General features: G+C 37.3%; 1 pseudogene; it reads left to right on the forward strand.

The window, feature by feature from the left end:
- Window positions 1-4189: 4189 nt before the first annotated feature.
- On the forward strand, window positions 4190-8514 carry LOC119512077 (annotated as a pseudogene).
- Window positions 8515-18896: the final 10382 nt, after the last annotated feature.

The raw sequence follows: 18896 nt of genomic DNA on the forward strand, positions 1-18896 counted from the left end.
ATTTATTATAATAACCCTTGGCATCTTAAAATTGCTGGTAGTTAGGCAATACTCATGACATTTGTCCTTGCCTGTCTGTGTGTGAACTTGGTTATAGTTATTTATTTATGTCCATTCTGAGATGCTATTTAAATTGTCTAAAAAAAAAAGATAGCTTACAATGATATAAAAAAATCAATTTCAAATTTTTTCCATTTCGTAGGAATTGTGAAGTATGTCCAATTTGACTTTTCTCTTTCCAGACCCCATATTTTCCTACATGAAAATCATTTGATAATCATTATAATTGCATACAGTCCATTTGATAAGTTCTATTTATTTGCTTTAACATAATCTCTTGCCTCTTCTGTATCATGCAGTAAAGAAAGTATGCCAAAAATTCTAAAAAAGATAATTGGCATCAAAATAAAATGTTACTGTTTATTTAAAAAGGCATACAAAAATAGTAGGACATTAATTCGATAATTAAGGAAGCAAATATTCATTGTTGGAAGGATAATCACAAGTCTGTATTTTCTTGCAAAGCAGCAACCAAAATTTTCATGGGGCCTTAGCAAGGAAGATGCCACAAACCATATGCAAAAGAATTGTCTTCCAAATGCAAAGGTATTCGATTTTATTCAGAAGAAACTGCTAAATATGGCTGAACAGAAATCGAAGAAATTTGTGAAAGAGTCATCTTTAACAAATTCATACATTTTGCATGACTATCATAAAGATAATTGTGTCACGGTTTGCAGTGTTTACTCACTCTTACTGGTACATAAAATAATGATACATCTTTTAGTCAATATCATCTTAGATTTGTTGAAAAAAAGTAACTCAAATGTGACCTTACTCTTCATGGGCTTAGTCTTCCCCCATTGTGAGTCTAATTTTTTTGTGGAACTGGTCTGCTAGGTTGCAGACATTTGGTGGTTTGTAGGCAACAACTGCGATTGAAAAACACAGTGTAAATTATTGAGATGAAGTACTTGGTCTAATTTGGTGGTGTACTATAATGGATTTTCATCCAAAAAAATTAACAGCTGATTTCATTCTATAATGATGGGAAAACCTAAGCCTTTGTTGATAACAGGTGCATATAAATATCAAGCACTTAAGACTTAACTTATTTTGGTGCCATGATTAAAAGCCCAAAATTTTAAATGTCAAAGTGTCTTTGGATTATAAAGAAATACATAAAAATGATTTATCTATATGCCATCTGTAAATAGTACTTTTTAGTAATTTAAGTACTATTATAAAATTTCTCTATTATAGAATTTCCGTCTCTGACTCTGGGATAAATCCTGGAAAAGTTAAAATTAGCAGTAATTTGATAATAAATCTAGTCCATCTTTAGATGTCCCCATTGTCCTGAGAATGTGTTTCATGCATCTATTTTTCCAGATGAGAATCTACTTTAGCTTCATGCTTTGCATTTAAAGTGATTGTTTTTAATTTTAGGATAATTAAAAAAATTATATATATATATATATATATATGTATATATAAAATATAAAAATCATTTCAGGAGAGGATCGCAGGAAGATGGTGGAGTAAGGGAGTAAGAAACACCAAGTATCAGTCCTTACACCAAAACAACTATTGAACTTACAGGAACCATCTGAAATAGCTAGTTTGCATCCCTGGTAAATATCCATGCAGCAGCTACTACTCCATACCCTAACCACATGGCAGGGGACAGTGGGAGCTGCAGCCTGGGCTCCTGGAGCAGCTTGCTGATACCAGGGTGGACTATGAGGACCTAGTCCTCCCAATTTCATGTGTTAGGGGCTGTGGTCTAACTGCTGGTCAATGCTTTTGACCAGCTCTTTTAGATCACCGTGCCAGTTTGGATATATTATGTCCCCCAAAATGCCATGTTCTTTGATGCAGTCTTGTGGGGGCAGAAGTATTTTGTTGATTAGGTTGGAATCTTTGGATTAGGTTGTTTCTATGGAGATGTGACCCACCTAACTGTGGGTAATAACTTTGATTAGATTATTTCCATGGAAGTGTGCCCCTGCCCATTCAGCATGGGTCTTAATTAAATCTCTGGAGTACTTTAAAAAGAGCCACACAGGACCAGATGCTAGCTGCAGCCAAGAGAGACACTTTGAAGAATGCACAGGAGCTGAGAGTGGAGCTGGAACACAATCTGGGATCAGAAGATGCCAGCCTCGTGCCTTCCCAGCTAACAGGTTTTCTGGATGCTATTGCCCTTCCTTTGGTGAAGGTATATTTGTGTTGATGCCTTCATTTTGACATTTTTGTGACCTTCAGACTGTAACTTTGTAACCAAATAAACCCCCTTTATAAAAGCCAATCCATTTCTGTTATTTTGCATAATGGCAGCATTAGCTAAATGCAACAATACCATATTTTGTTACTCATTCATCTGTTGATGACTACATGGGTTGCTTCCATTTTGAGCAAGTGTGAATAATGCTGTTAGGAATATTGATGTACAAATATCTGTTGAGAAAGTTTCCTTCTCTTAATTTTTTGAGTGTTTTTATCAAGAAGGGAGCTGAATTTTGTCAAATGCCTTTTCTGCATCAATTAAGAAGGTAATGTGTGTTTTTTTCCTCTTCATTCTATTAATGTGGTATATTACATTGACTGATTTTGCATTCCCATGATAAATCTCACTTGTTTGTTGTGTTATTATCCTTTCAGTGTGCTCTGTGTTTGTTCACTAGTATTTTGTTAAGGATTTTGCATCTAAATTCGTAAGGGGTATTGGTCTGTTATTTTCTTTCCTTGTGATGTCTTTATTTGGCTTTGGTAATAGGGTGATGCTGGCCTCATAGAATGAGATAGGAAGTGGTTCTTTCTCTTTGATTTTTTGGGAGAGTTTGGGCAGAATTGGTGTTAATTCTTGGAATGTTTGGTAAAACTCACCAGTGAAGCCAACTGGTCTTGGACTTTTCTTCATGGAGGTTTTTGATGAGTCTGCTGAGGTCTTCTATTTCTGTTTAAGTCCATTTAGGTAATTTGTGTGTTTTTATGAATTTGTCCATCTCATATGGGTTGTCTAATTTGCTGGTATACTATAGTTCATAATATCCTCTTATAATCCTTTTCGTTTCTATAAGGTAAGCAGTAATGTCCTTTCTTTCATTCTTTATTTTTGTTATTTGCCTCTATGATGGTTAATTTCATGTGTCAATTTGTCTTGGTTATGGTGTTCAGTTCTTCAGTCAAGCATGGACTGATCTGCTTGTTATTGTGAGGGTATTTCATAGATGGATTTAGGTCACTAGTCAGTTGATAGCATCTATAACTGTTTATATCTACAATTAACAAAGGCGATTGCTTCAGCAATGAAAGGAGTCTCCACATCTAATTGGCTGGAGACCTTAAAGCAAGAACTGAGGATTTCAACAGTCAGAAATTAAGAGTTGCTATCTCTACTTCAGCCAGCCAGCTTCTACCTTCATTGGAGTGTCCAACTTGCAGTTTCTTCTAAGGAATTCAACTTCACCTTCATTGAATTTCAAACTATGGACTGCCTTGCAGAATTCAGACTTGCCTATCTCCAAGGTTGCATGAGCCAATTCATACAACAAATCTCAATTTCTCTCTCTCTCTCTCTCTCTCCCCCCCTCCCTCCCTCCCTCTCTCCACACACACACACTACAGATTTTTGGTATCAAGGGGAATCTTACAGAATCTTAAAGATGAAATTTCTGCATTGGTTCTATGGCTTTTGGAATTTGATTTCTAACCTGATTATATTAAAATGCACTGATGATTCTGTTTCAAATGATCAAGAGGGCACTGATAGTCCATGGCATGAATTGGCAATAGAGATATGCAAAATATCACTATTATATACTTCTCAAATACTTACAATAGACAAGGCTCCGGTGACAGTGTATTTGATATCTTAGCAGAGTTTCATGAAATTAAAAAGTCTAATGATGTTGGCTAGTTCCTAAATATGCTGGATTACTTTGTTAAAGAAAAGGATGAGCTCAGTGCTTCAAATTCCATCTGAAGTGCCGCATGAAAGACAAGAAAGTTTCTGAATGTGCCCTGAAAGACACTCTTATTTCTTGTAGTGACAGACGTGAGATTTCTGCAACCAAATGCAGAATCTCATCAGCTGAGTAGCTGCATTACAGTGCAAATTGAATTCCCAACCTTGCAGTGTATCTTCTGTTAAAGTGGCACTGATTGGGGAGGAAAGGGATCTTGAATGTTAGAATGGAGACATGGGCTAATAAATTCTGCTGAGTCTCCTTTGCCAGATAAAGCTGTAAATGTATGCCTGGAGGAATTAGTCATCCCACCTCCTGTCTGCCCCGAGGAATCAGCCATCCTAACCCTGTTTGAAGAAATTAATGCTGCTTTGACAGATAAACCTGTAATTGCTTCTCTGAGACCTTACGCTTGTCTGAAGAGATTAGTCCTGTTTCACTAGATGAAACTGTATTGAATGCCTTTAGACAGTTGACTTGCAAGACACTGCTCATTCCTCTCATAACCCATTCCCATCACCCCTCTTTTCTCCCAGACCTATAACTGGGCTGAGCTTCCAACAGGTCCTAAAAGTTGAGGTACAAAGTGTGACACAAGAAGGTATATTACACTCCAAAAAAGTACATTTTTTTCCCAATTTATACAGATGGAAATCAGAAGAATATGTGTCGGAATGGATATTAAGGGTGTGGGATAATGGTGGATAGAACATATATTTGGATCAGGTCCACAAAAAGGAGATTCTGAATTCAATATTTTAGTTTGAGGAGTTAGAAAGGGCTCTAACCATTGTTCAATTCGTTGGCTGAAACATGGACCAAAAGATGGGCTTCATTAAATGAGGCTGAAACCTGCCAGTACTGCCCTGGTTTAATGTAGGTGAAGGAACTTAAAATCTTAGAGAGGCTGGAATATAAGAGTAGATTTATCATGTAAGCTTTATTCTCCCACCCTTGTAATTTCTAGAGGACACACCTTTCACTGGACTTTGAGAAATAAATTTCTTAGAGCATTTCCATCTACCATAAACAGCTTTGTGGTCATTCTTCTCTGTAGGTCAGATATTGCTGTTGGAACTGCTGCCAGTAAACAATTGAGATGATTGAATCTTGGATTGGCAGAAGCCAAGTGATGGCACTTAATAGCTATGGACAAAGTGGGTGTGACTGCTGTCATGGATAGCAGATTCAAAGCATTAATCAGAATAGTCTTACTCATAGATAACTTTGGTGTTGGCTAGTTGATCCTGGGGTACCTAGAAGTAAGATATATGTGGTCTACTAAGTCTTTACTTGATCTGTATAAGAAGAAGACTTTTAGGTTAAGTGAACAAAAGTCTGACTTGGGTCACAAAAACAGAGAGTCATGGACCCCCAATCAATTTCTAGACTTGAGACAGTTTACAGACCCAAATCCTTTGAATGAAGGGAAAGCTGGATCCCCTTGGGGAAGGACCCTACTACAATGCCAAAGTTTATATTGCTTATCTTTCTCCCAGCCTTCCCCAAAAAGACCTTCTGCCTTTCATTAGAGTGACTGGGTATTGGGGAAAATGAAATGATAAGATATTTTGGGGATTACTGACTCCGAACAGACATTAATTCCAGGAGTCCCAACATGTCATTGTGGTCCAGCAGTCAGACTAGGGGCTTATGGAAGTCATGGGATCAATGGGGTTTTAGTTTAGGTATATCTCACAGTGGGCCCACTAGGTCACTAAACCCATTCTTTGATTATTTCTCTAGTTCAGTAATACATAATTGGAATAAACATACTTTGTAACTGGTAGAATCCCTATGCTGGTTCCCTGACCTATGGAGTAAGGGCTATTATGGTAGGAAAGGCCAAATGGAAACCACTAAAACTGCCTCTACCTAGCAAAATAGTAAACCAAAAGTAATACTCCATTCCTGGAAGAACTGCAGAGATTAGTGCCACTCTCAAGGACTTGAAGGATGCAGGGGTGGTAATTCCCACCACATCCCCATTCAACTCTCTTATTTCACAGAAAATGGATAGATACTGGATTATTGTAAATTTAACTAGGTATGGCTCCAATTGTAGCTGCTGTTCTAGATGTTCTATAATTGCTTGAGCAAATGAAAACATCCTCTGGTACCTGATTTGGCAAATGCTTTATTCTCAATACTTGTTAGTGAAGATCATGAGAAACAGTTTGCTTTCAGTTGGCAAAGCCAGCAATACATCTTCACAGTCCTACCTGGGGAGTATATGAACTCTCTAGTCATATGTATAATCTAGTCTGCAGGGAACTTGATTGTGGAACTTCCCTTCCACTAATCCATTATATTGAGGACATTATGCTGATTAGACCCAGTGAGGAAGAATTAGCAACTACTCTAGACTTATTAGTAAGGCATTTGTGTGTCAGAGGATGGGAGATAAATTCAACAAAAATTCAGGGATCTTCTACCTCAGTGAAATTTCTAGGCATCCAATGGTTTGGGGGCATGTTGAGATATTCCTCCTAAGGTGAGGGGTAAGCTATTGCATCAGGCCCCTCCTACAACCAAAAAGAGGCAGAACACCTAGTTGGCATCTTTGGATTTTGGCGGAACATATTTCTCGTTTGGGTGTGCTAGTCTGGAGCATTCACTGGGTCCCAAAAAAGCTGCTAGTTTTGAGTAGGGACTAGAACAAGAGGAGGCTCTGCAAAAGATCCAAGCTGCCATGCAAGTTTCTCTACCACTTAGGCCATATGACCCAGCAGGTAATTCTTTGCCCAGGGCTGCTGTGATTTGATTATTTTTTGCACTGGTTTAGCTGTCCACAAACCCCTTCTGTGTGCAGGGCATGTTCTGGGATGGTGACCAGAGATGCATGTCCTGATTCAGTCCTTCAGGCTGCCACCAGCTAGATTGATACATACATACATGCACCCCAGTATGAGCATAGGTTTTACTCTTCTCCATGTGAAATGGGACCAGGGACACACACTGAGAGCATAGCCTGGCTACACACTGTGCCAAGTACAGGTGGAGGAGGGACCAGCAAGAGCACCATGAGCTTTTCCTACCATTTTTAAGTTGCCTTTTTTTTGATTTAGTGCTTGCTCAGTTACTGCAACCCTTTGTTTCCCAGAGCTCTCAGGAAGATGGCTCTGTCAGTTTTTGCTGTTTGTTCAGAGATTTTGTGGGGTGTTCTAGTTTGCTAATGCTGCCAGAATGCAAAACACCAGAGATGGATTGGCTTTTATAAAGGGGGTTTATTTGGTTACACAGTTACAGTCTTAAGGCCATAAAGTGTCCAAGGTAACACATCAGCAATCAGGTACCTTCACTGGAGGATGGCCAATGGTGTCCGGAAAACCTCTGTTAGCTGGGAAGGCACGTGACTGGCATCTGCTCCAAAGTTCTGGTTTCAAAATGGCTTTCTCCCAGGATGTTCCCCTCTAGGCTGCAGTTCCTCAAAAATGTTCCTCTTAGTTGCACTTGGGGTATTTGTCCTCTCTCAGCTTCTCTGTAGCAAGAGTCTGCTTTCAACAGCTGTCTTCAAACTGTCTCTCATCTGCAGCTCCTGTGCTTTCTTCAAAGTGTCCCTCTTGGCTGTACCTCCTCTTCAAAACATCACTCACAGCTGCACTGAGTTCCTTCTGTTTGTCAGCTCATTTATATGGCTCCACTGATCAAGGCCCACCCTGAATGGGTGGGGCCACACCTCCATGGAAATTATCTAATCAGAGTTATCACCTACATTTGGGTGGGGTGCATTTCCATGCAAACAACCTAATCCAAACTTTCCAACTTAATCCCCACTAATATGTCTGCCCCACAAGATTGCATCAAAGAATACAGCTTTTTCTGGGGGACATAATACATTCAAACCAGCACAGGCACCTAACCTAGAATTAACTGGGGGTATTGGGGAAGGCAGGGAACACAATTTTGACAGTCTTAAAGAACCAAGGAGTTAGCCTAGTGAAGAAGGCAGGAAGGGTAAAAAAGGCATAGAAAACAGGAAGAGCAAATGCCCCAGAGCACAGAACAGCATTATTTTTTCATGGAATATAGAAGTAAAGAGATTGAGGTGGGTAGTTGTTAGGGATACAAAGCTGACTAACAATAACTTGATACAACACTTAATTCTCTCAAGAAACTGATGGGCTTTGGATGCCCACACAGCCTTGGTGCATCAACTATTATATAACTTGGGTCTTGCAACTTCATTCTTTGTTCTTTCTGGACCCAAAGCCTCTACTGCAAACGTGCTCCAACAAATCCTTAGTCATGTCAAGAAGCACTCAAGCTTGATCTCCCTCTTCATATTTATTGGGACTGGCAATGTTCAATCCAGATGTCAGTTGGGACAGAAAGAATAACTCAAACCCTGGAACAACCTGGGTCCTAATGAGCAAAAGAAGTTTTACTCTGTGACTGTGGATTACAGCGAACTGAAGAAAGAAGGCCCAGCCTTTTAAATGAAATGATTCCCTTTAAAGCTGCTTAAAACGAAGGTCTTCCATAAGCCATCTGCACAATTTTCCACCTAATCTGGAAATATTTCCCCTCTAAATGCAGGAAATCATGTTGGTATATTGTGTTGGGGTTTACAATGATTAATATCTGAAACTTGACAAAAATAATAAAAATAAAAAGAACCTGGTGAGATGCTGTCATCCCTGTTTTACCTATGAAGGCATCTGGGCAGATGTGGTGTTCACTTGCCCATGGTCACAGAATTCAGGAGTCACTGAGCAGGTAGAACGTAAATCCAGGTCTTCTGATCCCATATGTTCCTTCCACCATCGTTAGGTAAGCATAATGCAGTCTGTGCTGGTTTGAATCTGTTATGTACTTCATAAAAGACTATGTTCTTTTAATCCACTCTTGTAGGAGCAGACCTAATGTGGGTCTTAATTAGTTTACCAGAGTCCTTAAGAGAACTCAGAGAGCGAGCCCAGGGCCAACACAGACCCAGACGCTTGGAGATGCAGACAGAAAGACATTTGGAGATGGTAAGCTAAGAGATGAAGCCCAGAGTTTGCTCCAGAGAAGCTAAATGAGAACCCACAGATGCTTAAGGAGAAAGCCACTGCAATCAGAAGCTGAAAGCGATGCAACCTAGCCATGTGCCTTCGCAGCTGACAGAGGTGTTCCCGACACCATTCTGGCCTTTCTTTGGTGAAGGTATCCTTTTGTTGATGCCTTAGTTTGAACACTTTTATGGCTGTAAATTTATAACCTAATGACTCCCCTTTATAAAAGCCAATCCATTTCTGGTGTATTGCATTCTGGCAGCTTAGCAAACTGAAACAGAGTCCAGTTGAGGAGGAGAGGGAGGTTTAAGTATCTAACAAATACAAATACATTATTACAATAGTGCTTTGATGTCAGAGGGAGAGGGAGAATTCTGTCTAAAATTAATGGCATTAGGGTTTTTTAACAATGAGCTGTTGCTCAATTTCAGTAATAATCTTGGAAATGCAATTCAAAACAATGAGATAGCATTTCATACAAAGATTAAAAAGGTCTGATAACATCAAGTTTGGTGAAGATGTGAAGAAACAGGAAATCTCATGCCTGTGCTGAGAGTATAAACTTGCACATCTACTTTGGAGAGCAATTTAGTAATATTTAGAAAAGTTGAAGAGTACATGCCATCAATGCAGCAATTCTAATTCTAGGAATATATTCCTGAGATTGTTTTGCACACATATCCAAGGAGACATGTACACATGTTTACTTTTTGTTCCTAATAGCAAAAACTGGAAATAAACTAAATGGGAAAAAACTGAATGTCCAATAGGAGAATGGACAAATTGTAGTATATTCACATATTGGGATTCCATGAAGGAGTTAAAATGAATAGGCTAATGGGGGTGGAATATGGGAACTCTGTGCTTTTTGCATGATTTCTCTGTAAACCTACAACTGCTCTAATAAAACAAACAAACAAAATGAATGGGCTGTTACATTGATCAATAAGGATAAATTTTAAAAACATGTTGACTGAAAAAACAAAAATATGTAAAGTATACTATCCACTTAAAGTTTGAAAATGCCATTATGCATATGTTTTTAATTAATACAATCTTATGTATTATTGTAAAGATGTGTGGGTGTGGAAAAATGCCATATTTAGAGATTATGAGTTCTTGAGTGGAAAGGTAGATGGAAAAAGGAGGTAGACAGGTTTTATTTCTTTGAGAAAAATAAAGAAAACAGGAATAAAGGTTTGAATAGAGCAGAGTGGTTGATAAAATGGTATTTGTGTTGTTCTCTGTATTCTTCTGTTTGAAAATTTTTTTTTAATTTTGAAAAACTAGAAAATTGGCAGTTTATCTGTAAAATGAGGGTGTTGGCTTATCAGTGTTTTCAAATATTAGTCTGCAACCCACTAGAGGGTTGTGAAATCAATTAGTACTTTTTAATGACTAATTTAAAAATAAAATATAAGCTATCAGCTGCATTGCCATAGTAAGGATAAATATTTCGTGAAACTTTTGTTTCAATTATTATGTCCATTATGTATTTATATGTGTATGTAAAATGTTTGGAGAAGGTAGGGTAACCACATGTTCTGGTTTGTCTAGGAAAGTTCTAGTTTATGCCTGTTATCTGAGGATATTTCAGTATTGCTCCCTTTCAGTCTAAAAACATGCCCTATTTTACGACAATAAATTAATGGTTACCCAGGTTCTAGGTCTTGATGTAAATTGATGGATTGCAGTATAAAAAGAAAAATAGATGATCTCTGAAGCACCATTCCTTACATACACAAATGGGATTATATCAGTGCCCTATTGACCTAAATGCAGAAGCCCATGTATCGAATGGTTATGCAGTGAAATCTCCTGTATAATCATGATTTATATTTGTGCACATATTCATTATTTTCTAATGTGCCTAACAGCAAATATTTTTTGAGCACTTACAAGGTGCCAAATAGCCTGCTAAATATTTTACATGTATTATCTCATTTAATTCTCATGGCCCTTCTATGAGATGGATTCTGTAATTATCCCCGTATTACAGATAAGGACACTGAAACAAATTAAGTAACTTGTTCCAAATTATACAGATGGTGTATGGTGGAGCTATATGGAATTCTTACAGTATTGTCCATATGTTCCAATATTAATTTGTTTGCTGTTAAAAATAGAGTATACTAGAGGGGAGTTCCTAATGAGTGCTTAGACATTATCTTCCTTTGAAAAATTACACAGACAATTCTATACAAATCACCAATAAAAGTGAACATTTATGTTAAAAATGTATTTTGGCCTTAAGCTCAGATTAATATTGAGTAGTCATATGCTTCTGTCAAAACATAATGATTGGCTCAGAAAAGAAAAAGTTCTTAACACTTGTGCTGGTTTGAATCTGTTATGTACCCCATAAAAAGACTATGTTCTTTTGATCCACTCTTGTGGGGGCAGACCTATTATGGGTGGGACCTTTTGATTAGGTTGTTTCCATGGAGATGTGACCCCGCTCATTCAAGGTGGGTCTTAAATCAGTTTACTGAAGTCCTTAAGAAAGCTCAGGGAGAGACATTTTGAAGAGAGCCAACACGGACAGCTCAGAACTGACGGATCCAGACACTTGGAGATGCAGATAGAAAGATGTTTGGAGAAGCAAAGCTAAGAGATGGAGCCCAGAGTTTGCCCCAGAGAAGCTAAGTGAGAACCCACAGATGCTTAAAGAGAAAGCCGAGAGAAGTTAAGAGAGATGCTTAGAAATGCCCCAGGAGAAACAAGCAGAGAGCCAGAGAGAAGACAAGAAAGACATTTTGCAGAGAACCTAAGATATGTAATCCAGAGTTTGCCCCCTGGAGAAGCAAGCAAGGACCTACAGGAGCTGAGACAGAAGCCCACAGACATTTTGGAGAAAGCCACTGAAACCAGAAGCTAAACCTGGGAAAGAAGGTTCAGCAGAGCTACCCATGTACCTTTCCAAGTGACAGAGGAATCCTGGACACCATCAGCCTTTCCTCAGAGAAGGTATTGACCTCTTGATGCCTTAATTTGGACATTTTAATGGCCTTAGAACTGTAATGTTTGTGAACTAATAAGCCCAAATTGTAAAAGCCAGTCCTTTTCCGGTATTTTGCATTTCAGCAGCTTTAGCAAACAATCACATATTGTAAAATCCATTTATATGAAATATTCAGAATAGGTAAATCCATGGAGGCAGAAACAGATTGGTGGTTGTCAGGGGCTGAGGGTAGAGGGGAAGGGGAGCAACTGCTTTATTGGTGTGGGGTTTCTTTTTATGGTAATGAAAATATTTTGGAGCTAGATAGAAGTGGTGGCTACAGTGTTGTGAAAACACTAAATCCTATTCAATTGTTCACTTACAAATGGCTAATTTTATATTATTTGAATTTCACCTCAGTGAAAAGGGTAGCACATTTTAATTTTATATTGTGCCTTATTCCGAATTTAAGCTACCAAAAGATAGCTCTGCTTTATGATATATAAACGCAGGCAATTTGTAGGAAATACTAAAATAAAGCAATTAGTTCAGAACATATTTATATTGGAAAATTCTTCATAATTTTGAATCACAGACTTTAAGGAAAGCACCTAAGTGGTCATCTACCTCAACCTCCCTTTTGGGACATTCCAGCCAAATGGTCATCTGGCTACCATATCGCATAGACAATGCATTAGCCTGTTGGCACTGTGTAACGCAGGGGTAGGTGGTGATCTTGGATCACTGGAGTACTTCAAACCGATGAGATTCCTGGGACAAACATTTTTAAGATCCTTCTATGATTCTGAATGAAATACAGTAAGAGTGTTTTCAAGAAATACTTCATGTTCGATGGTTCTAAAAGTATTTAGAGGGCCATTCTTATTGGGTTCTTCTTTTCGGCCTGAGTCTTCCTTGACCCAACTTCAAGACTTTCAGCATTCAATATAGGGACTGGAGAAAAGCAGGAAACAGAAACATAAGAAGGTGGAGGAGAGGAACATGGAAGAAGATAGAAGAGATTAATAAGAGTCCAAGGGTAAAACACAAGGGGACAAAGAAACAACCTGGAAAATATAGGAATTTGGTTTCTCTGTGTTCTACTGTGTATAGTGATTAATTAGTATGTAGTATTAGAAGAAACTGTATTGTTGTTAACTGTATCTATTAGACAGCTAAAGAAGTGTGAAGAATACAATTTGGTCTGGCCTTGGCAAATATTATATTGTGATTAAGGTGCTTGATTAGACTGTACCCCAGTAAGGGCAATGTACCATTAAATATATTGCTCTTAAATTTTATCAGATTAGAGCAGTGCATTTGAGGAACTTTCATGCAGTTTTTCTGTGATAATAAACAACCCCAAGTCTCAATGGTTTATAATATATCTCTTGCTCATATAACAAGTCAGATCAGGTACAGCCCTACTCCATGTGCCTTGGCCATTCTGTAATACAGGCTGAGGGACTAGCCCATCAGTCTCATGGCAGAATGTAAAGAGCAATGGCAGACCCATGCAATGGCTCCTAAGGCTCCTGCTCAGACATGGTATAGTCACTTCTGCTCACATTCTATTAGCCACAGCAAGTCATATTCGAATGTTGCCATCAACAGGGAGGGGGTTATATTCCTCCAGATCCATGCAGTGCAAGTGACAGGGAAAAAGGGCAGGGAGGAATAATTCTTTACAGGGAGGTCAGTGAAAAACTGGGAACAATAATACAATTTATCAATACCAATATGCTGATAAGTTTGCTCATTTAGCAAACTGTTTTTCCAATATACTATTATGTGTCTACTATGTGACACATGCCTGGGATACAAGTTAAACAAGACACACTTCCTGCAGTTGACAAACTCTCAGTCCAATGAGGAAGGCAGATATATTAAGATAATATAATATGCAGTACTATATATGAATTAAATATTATGGGAACCACAATGAACTCTACTGGAGATACAGGTTTCTCAAAGGAAGTAACACATTACTGTGTCATTAGCTTGCAATTTAAAATGAGGAAACACTTTTTACCACTACTAAAAAATTAATTTGACATGGGTTCTTTTGATGGTGTATTGGTACCATAAGATCTTAGGAGAGGAATAGTATTGGCTAGGTTCCACAAGATTTTATATTTCAAATTTAAGATATTTCTAGATTGTATTTTTGTCTTGCAGTGCTGGAGTTTACAATCTAACTTGCTGCTCTGGCATTCTGGTATAATTATTGTGAGAAAAATTGAAATTTTAAGACAGCCCAAAGATTTCCAATAGAAGGTAAGTAGTTATTTCTAGCAATAGCACTGTAACTTTTTTGTGCGTGTGTGATACTTTGAGTTTTAAACCACTTGTTATGACATAACTTACACTGAAAGTTCATTGCTTGGTTTATAATTTCAGGTTCATTTTTCCCAGTTAGAAATTTGGCATAAAACTTTTTATTTCACAGTAATCCCAAATATTATTCCATCATCAGATGATCAAGAGTATTTGAAAGGAAGCTGTGAGGACAATAATTTGGATGACACACTCAGGACTAGAAAACAGTTCTTGCCAGATAGGGTGAATAAGACTATGTTCAACTTGTGTAAGCAAAACTCCATTTTTTACCCATCAGCTTGGTTTAAAAAAAGACGATGACAAAGAAGATACATCCAGTATAGTCAAGATATAAGGATATGGGATCTCTAATCTGCTGCTCTCAGGAGTATAAAATGATACAATCTTAATGCACTCATTAATTCAACAAATATTTAGTAAGTGCTTACTATGTGTCAGGATACAGCAATGAATAAAACAAAGGTCTGGCTCTCGTGGAGCTTATTTTCTAGTTGGCGTGGGGGAAGACAGACAATAAACAAATATATCATAGTCATAACATAGGTATATCAGAGTGATTGTAGGGGTGATATTTTACATAAGGTGGCCAGGGAAGGCTTGTCCGATAAGGCGACATTTGCGCAGCAAGTTTGGAAGCAAGCCATGTGATTATCTGGAGAAAAGACATTCAAGCACAGTGAGTGTAAAGGCCCCAAGATGAATATCCTTGTTGTGTTCAAGTAGGGTTTCTCAACCTCAGCACTACTGACATATTGGGCCAGAAAATTCCTTGCGGAGGGTGGGGGTAGGGCTGTCCTGTGCATTATAAGATGTTTAGCAGCATCCCTGGGCTCTACCCCTAGAACACAGCAGCAACCTCTTCCTTTCCCACTTCCCCAGATCTTCCCAGTTGTGACAATCAAAAATGTCTTCAGACATTGATAAATGTCTCCTGGGGATAAAATGCCTCTGGCTGAAAGCCACTGAGTTAGAGGAACATTAAGGGTTTAGTGGGGCTAGGGTTGGAATGAGTGAGGAGGAAGTGGTGGAGAACTAAGCTCAGAGAGATAGTGAAGGGTCAAGGACTATGCATTTTATTCTGAATGAGAACAGAAGCCACTGGATGTTTTGAGCAGAGAAATGACATTATCCAATTTATAATCCAGGTGTGAAATGATTGTGGCTTGCACTAGGAAGTGGTGAGAAGTGGTCAGATTCTGGATATATTTTGAAAGCAGAGCCAACAGCATTTGCATTGTACTTGGAGTGTGGAAGGAAGTCAAGATCACTGGCCTCAGCAACTGGTTAAATGAATCTGCTATTTACTGAAATGGGGGACACCTGGAATGGAGAAAGTTTGGCAGAAATAATCAAAAGTTCAATGTTAGACCTGTTGAATTTTAGATAGTCACTAGATGAGTGGACATTTCAGGTCAACGATTTGGTTCAGAGGAGAAGCTAGGTTGGAGAGATGAATTTGGTAGTTTTGAGGTGGTATTTAAAATCTCAAGACTGGATGCAGATCACTTACAGAGTAAATGAGAAGAGGTCGAACACTGAGCCCTGGGCACTACAGTGTTCAGAGGTCAGTGAGATAAAGAAACCAACAAAGAGACAGCTAATAAACATCCAGGACATAAAGTGTCCATTTGAAGATGGATATATACAGTAATTCCATTTCTAAGAGTTTATCCTATGAGAATAAATGGAACAGGATACAGAGATGTATTTGTATTTACTAGAAAATTTATTGTGGTGTTGCTTATGAGGGTAAACTTGGAAACAATTTCGATGTTCATCAGTAGGTCCAGTTTAAAGAAAGTGCTGTGCATCCATACACTGAAATGCTGTACTTATGTAAGAGAGTAATATGTATCCATACCTGTTAACATGAAAAAATACTTAAGTATTTTAGTCCTATTTAAGTATTTTAGTCCCATTTTAGTAAAAAAGATTACAGGCCTAGAAAAGAATGAAAGGACAAGTATTAAGATGTTAACAGTGGTTATTACTGATTATGGGATAATGATGAGTATTTACATCATATTTTTTGTAGTTTTTAGTGAGCACATATTTTATAAACAGAAAAGGTTACAATAAGAAATAAGTGCAAAATATTGTCAAGTAGGTTAAAAAAACTGCACAGATATAGAAGAGATTTGACCTACCAGCATGACACATGAAAAATAAATAAATATTTTAACTACAGTTTAAAGTGGCTGAATATTATGATCTGGTTTTATCAGTTGAAGTATGTTGTCCAGAACAAGAGATCATAATTCTATGCCACTCTATGCTGTCAGACTGTATTTCTAGATACCATACTTTATTAAAAGATTGCTATTCTCTAGACAAGGTTTAATCTCTCAATTAGTATCATATATAGACCTGAAACCACATTACATGAGGAAAGGTAAAAGAGCTCTGTATGTTTTGGGCCAAAGAAAAGTCATAAAGGAAACTGGCCTTTCCACCTTCAAATATTGGAAGGAGTAACCTGAGGACAAGGAATTAAACTTGACTACAGTATTTCTCATTAGGTCAGACAAGGACCACCTGCAACTAAATTACCTGAAATGCTTGTTAAAGTAGTTGATTTCTGGCTCCAACCCAGTCTATGGAATGTAGGGGGATAGGAAAGGAATGTGTCTTTTTTTTTTTTTTCCTAAAATAACACAAGGCACTCCAAATTATTCTAACGAGAACCAAAGTTCAAGAGTTACTGTATGTAATTTGACAGAGTAACCTGCCAAACAAATTCTAGGAGGCAAATTAGCACACATTTAATTCTGTGTTTATGCAACAGGCATTGTTCTAAGCACTTCACATGTACTAACTCATTTAATTCTTAAAACAAGCTTGAGGTGGGTGCTATTATTAATCCCCTTTTATAGTTAAGGGAACTGAGGCACAGAGAGGTTAAGTAACTTGCAGTTTGCTCAAGGTCACATAGTGGTAGAACTGGGATACACAGGAAAAAATTATTCATATGGAATGAAATCTCCCATGGTCTATAAGCTTTAGGATTATAAGCTTCAGCACCAAACCCTGTGAATGTTTGGAGAGCCTTTAATGCCCCAAATAGGCAACAATCCAGACTCCAGAGCAGTACCCTATAAACCAGAGTACAAATATTTGGGTATGTGAACATTTTCCAAAGGACCACAAACATGGATAGCTTCAAGGGCCTCAATTTCTAGATCTTCAGCTTCCATGATCATAGTTCCATGATACACTATCCCATGTGTAGTGTAGGGGGTGAGTGGGGAACTAAGGAACAATCCAAATTTTGGTTTTGGGAAAGTATCCTTTAAGGATTAATTAAATCACCACACAATTTTCTAGGCTCTGTATTCCCAGTGTTAAATATATATATACTAAAAAGGCAAGCACTGGGCTATAATCAGATAATATGTAGATCGAGTTGGTCAGGGTGACTTGTCTCTTGTTCCCAACAACTTTCAAATAATGCAGTCTTGAGAGTGACCCTTGTAAGCAAAGCAAAAAAAAGCCTCAAAAACTGAAAATAGCTTTCTATACCCCGTCCCACCCAATATTTAAAGGTAAGCAAATTTTCTTCAGCTATTCTCTTATTTATTGATAAGACATGCCATTGGCTGGAAGGAAAGGCAAACTCAAACAGCTAAAACAGTATTTTTGCTGGTGATGCTGATTCTTATTAATTTTGAGGGACTATCAGATTTAATAAATAAAGTGAAGGAAAAACATTTCACAGAATTTCTTTCAGGTAAGGTGTATATAAATCAATAAGGTAATTAAAACTTTGTCACATTGTATCATTAAATCTTCATTTAAATTATGGTTAATTCTCATCTTAGTTCATCTTATAAAATGCTTTATTTCCTATCTCCAATACAAAAAATAAACAAAATGCAAAATTATATGCTGATTTCCAGACCAATTAGATTTTAGCAATATATACTTTTCTGTTTCATTAAATACGTATGAACAGTTCACTCATAAGCTCAGGCAAAATTAATATTTTTATCTCTTTTACCCATGTTCTTAATATTCCTGAAAGCCCAATACCAGAATTTGATACATGCAAACATATTTCCTGAAGGAATATTTTCCTCACTTCAAAAGTATCTGATTTTGATTATATATACATTTTTATTGCAAATTAAACAATGAGAAGCAGTATTTTATTTAGTAGTTTATTATGAAATTTATATTACCTATCATTTGACTTCACTCCTTTTTGTAATTTTTCTTGCAAGATGTGATCTAAAATTTATTTTTCAGTCTTTTTTTTAATATTTTTTATTGTAGAATACAACATATACATAGAAGTGATAACTTTCCAAGTACAATTTAACAAGCAGTTAGAGAGCAAATTTCAAAGGACGTTATGGGATACAGTTCTGCATATTTCCTTATTGTGAAATATAACATATATATAAAAAGATAATATCTTTCAAAGAATGATTTAACAAGTAGTTATATAGGAAATTTCTAAAAATGTTATGAGTTACAGCACCATAATTTCAGTTATTTCCTTTTCAGTGGTTTTTATAATATTCTTTCTCAAAATATAAAAAATCTATAAAATATGCATTGATATATTTATTTAAATAAAAAAATGAAGTCATTTTTTGATTTGGCTGACTGGGTGGACACTGAGGACTGTGTTTGCCAATTAGATAA

This window comes from Choloepus didactylus, chromosome 17 (genome assembly GCF_015220235.1).
Source record: "Choloepus didactylus isolate mChoDid1 chromosome 17, mChoDid1.pri, whole genome shotgun sequence".
Taxonomy (NCBI): Eukaryota; Metazoa; Chordata; class Mammalia; order Pilosa; family Megalonychidae; genus Choloepus; species Choloepus didactylus.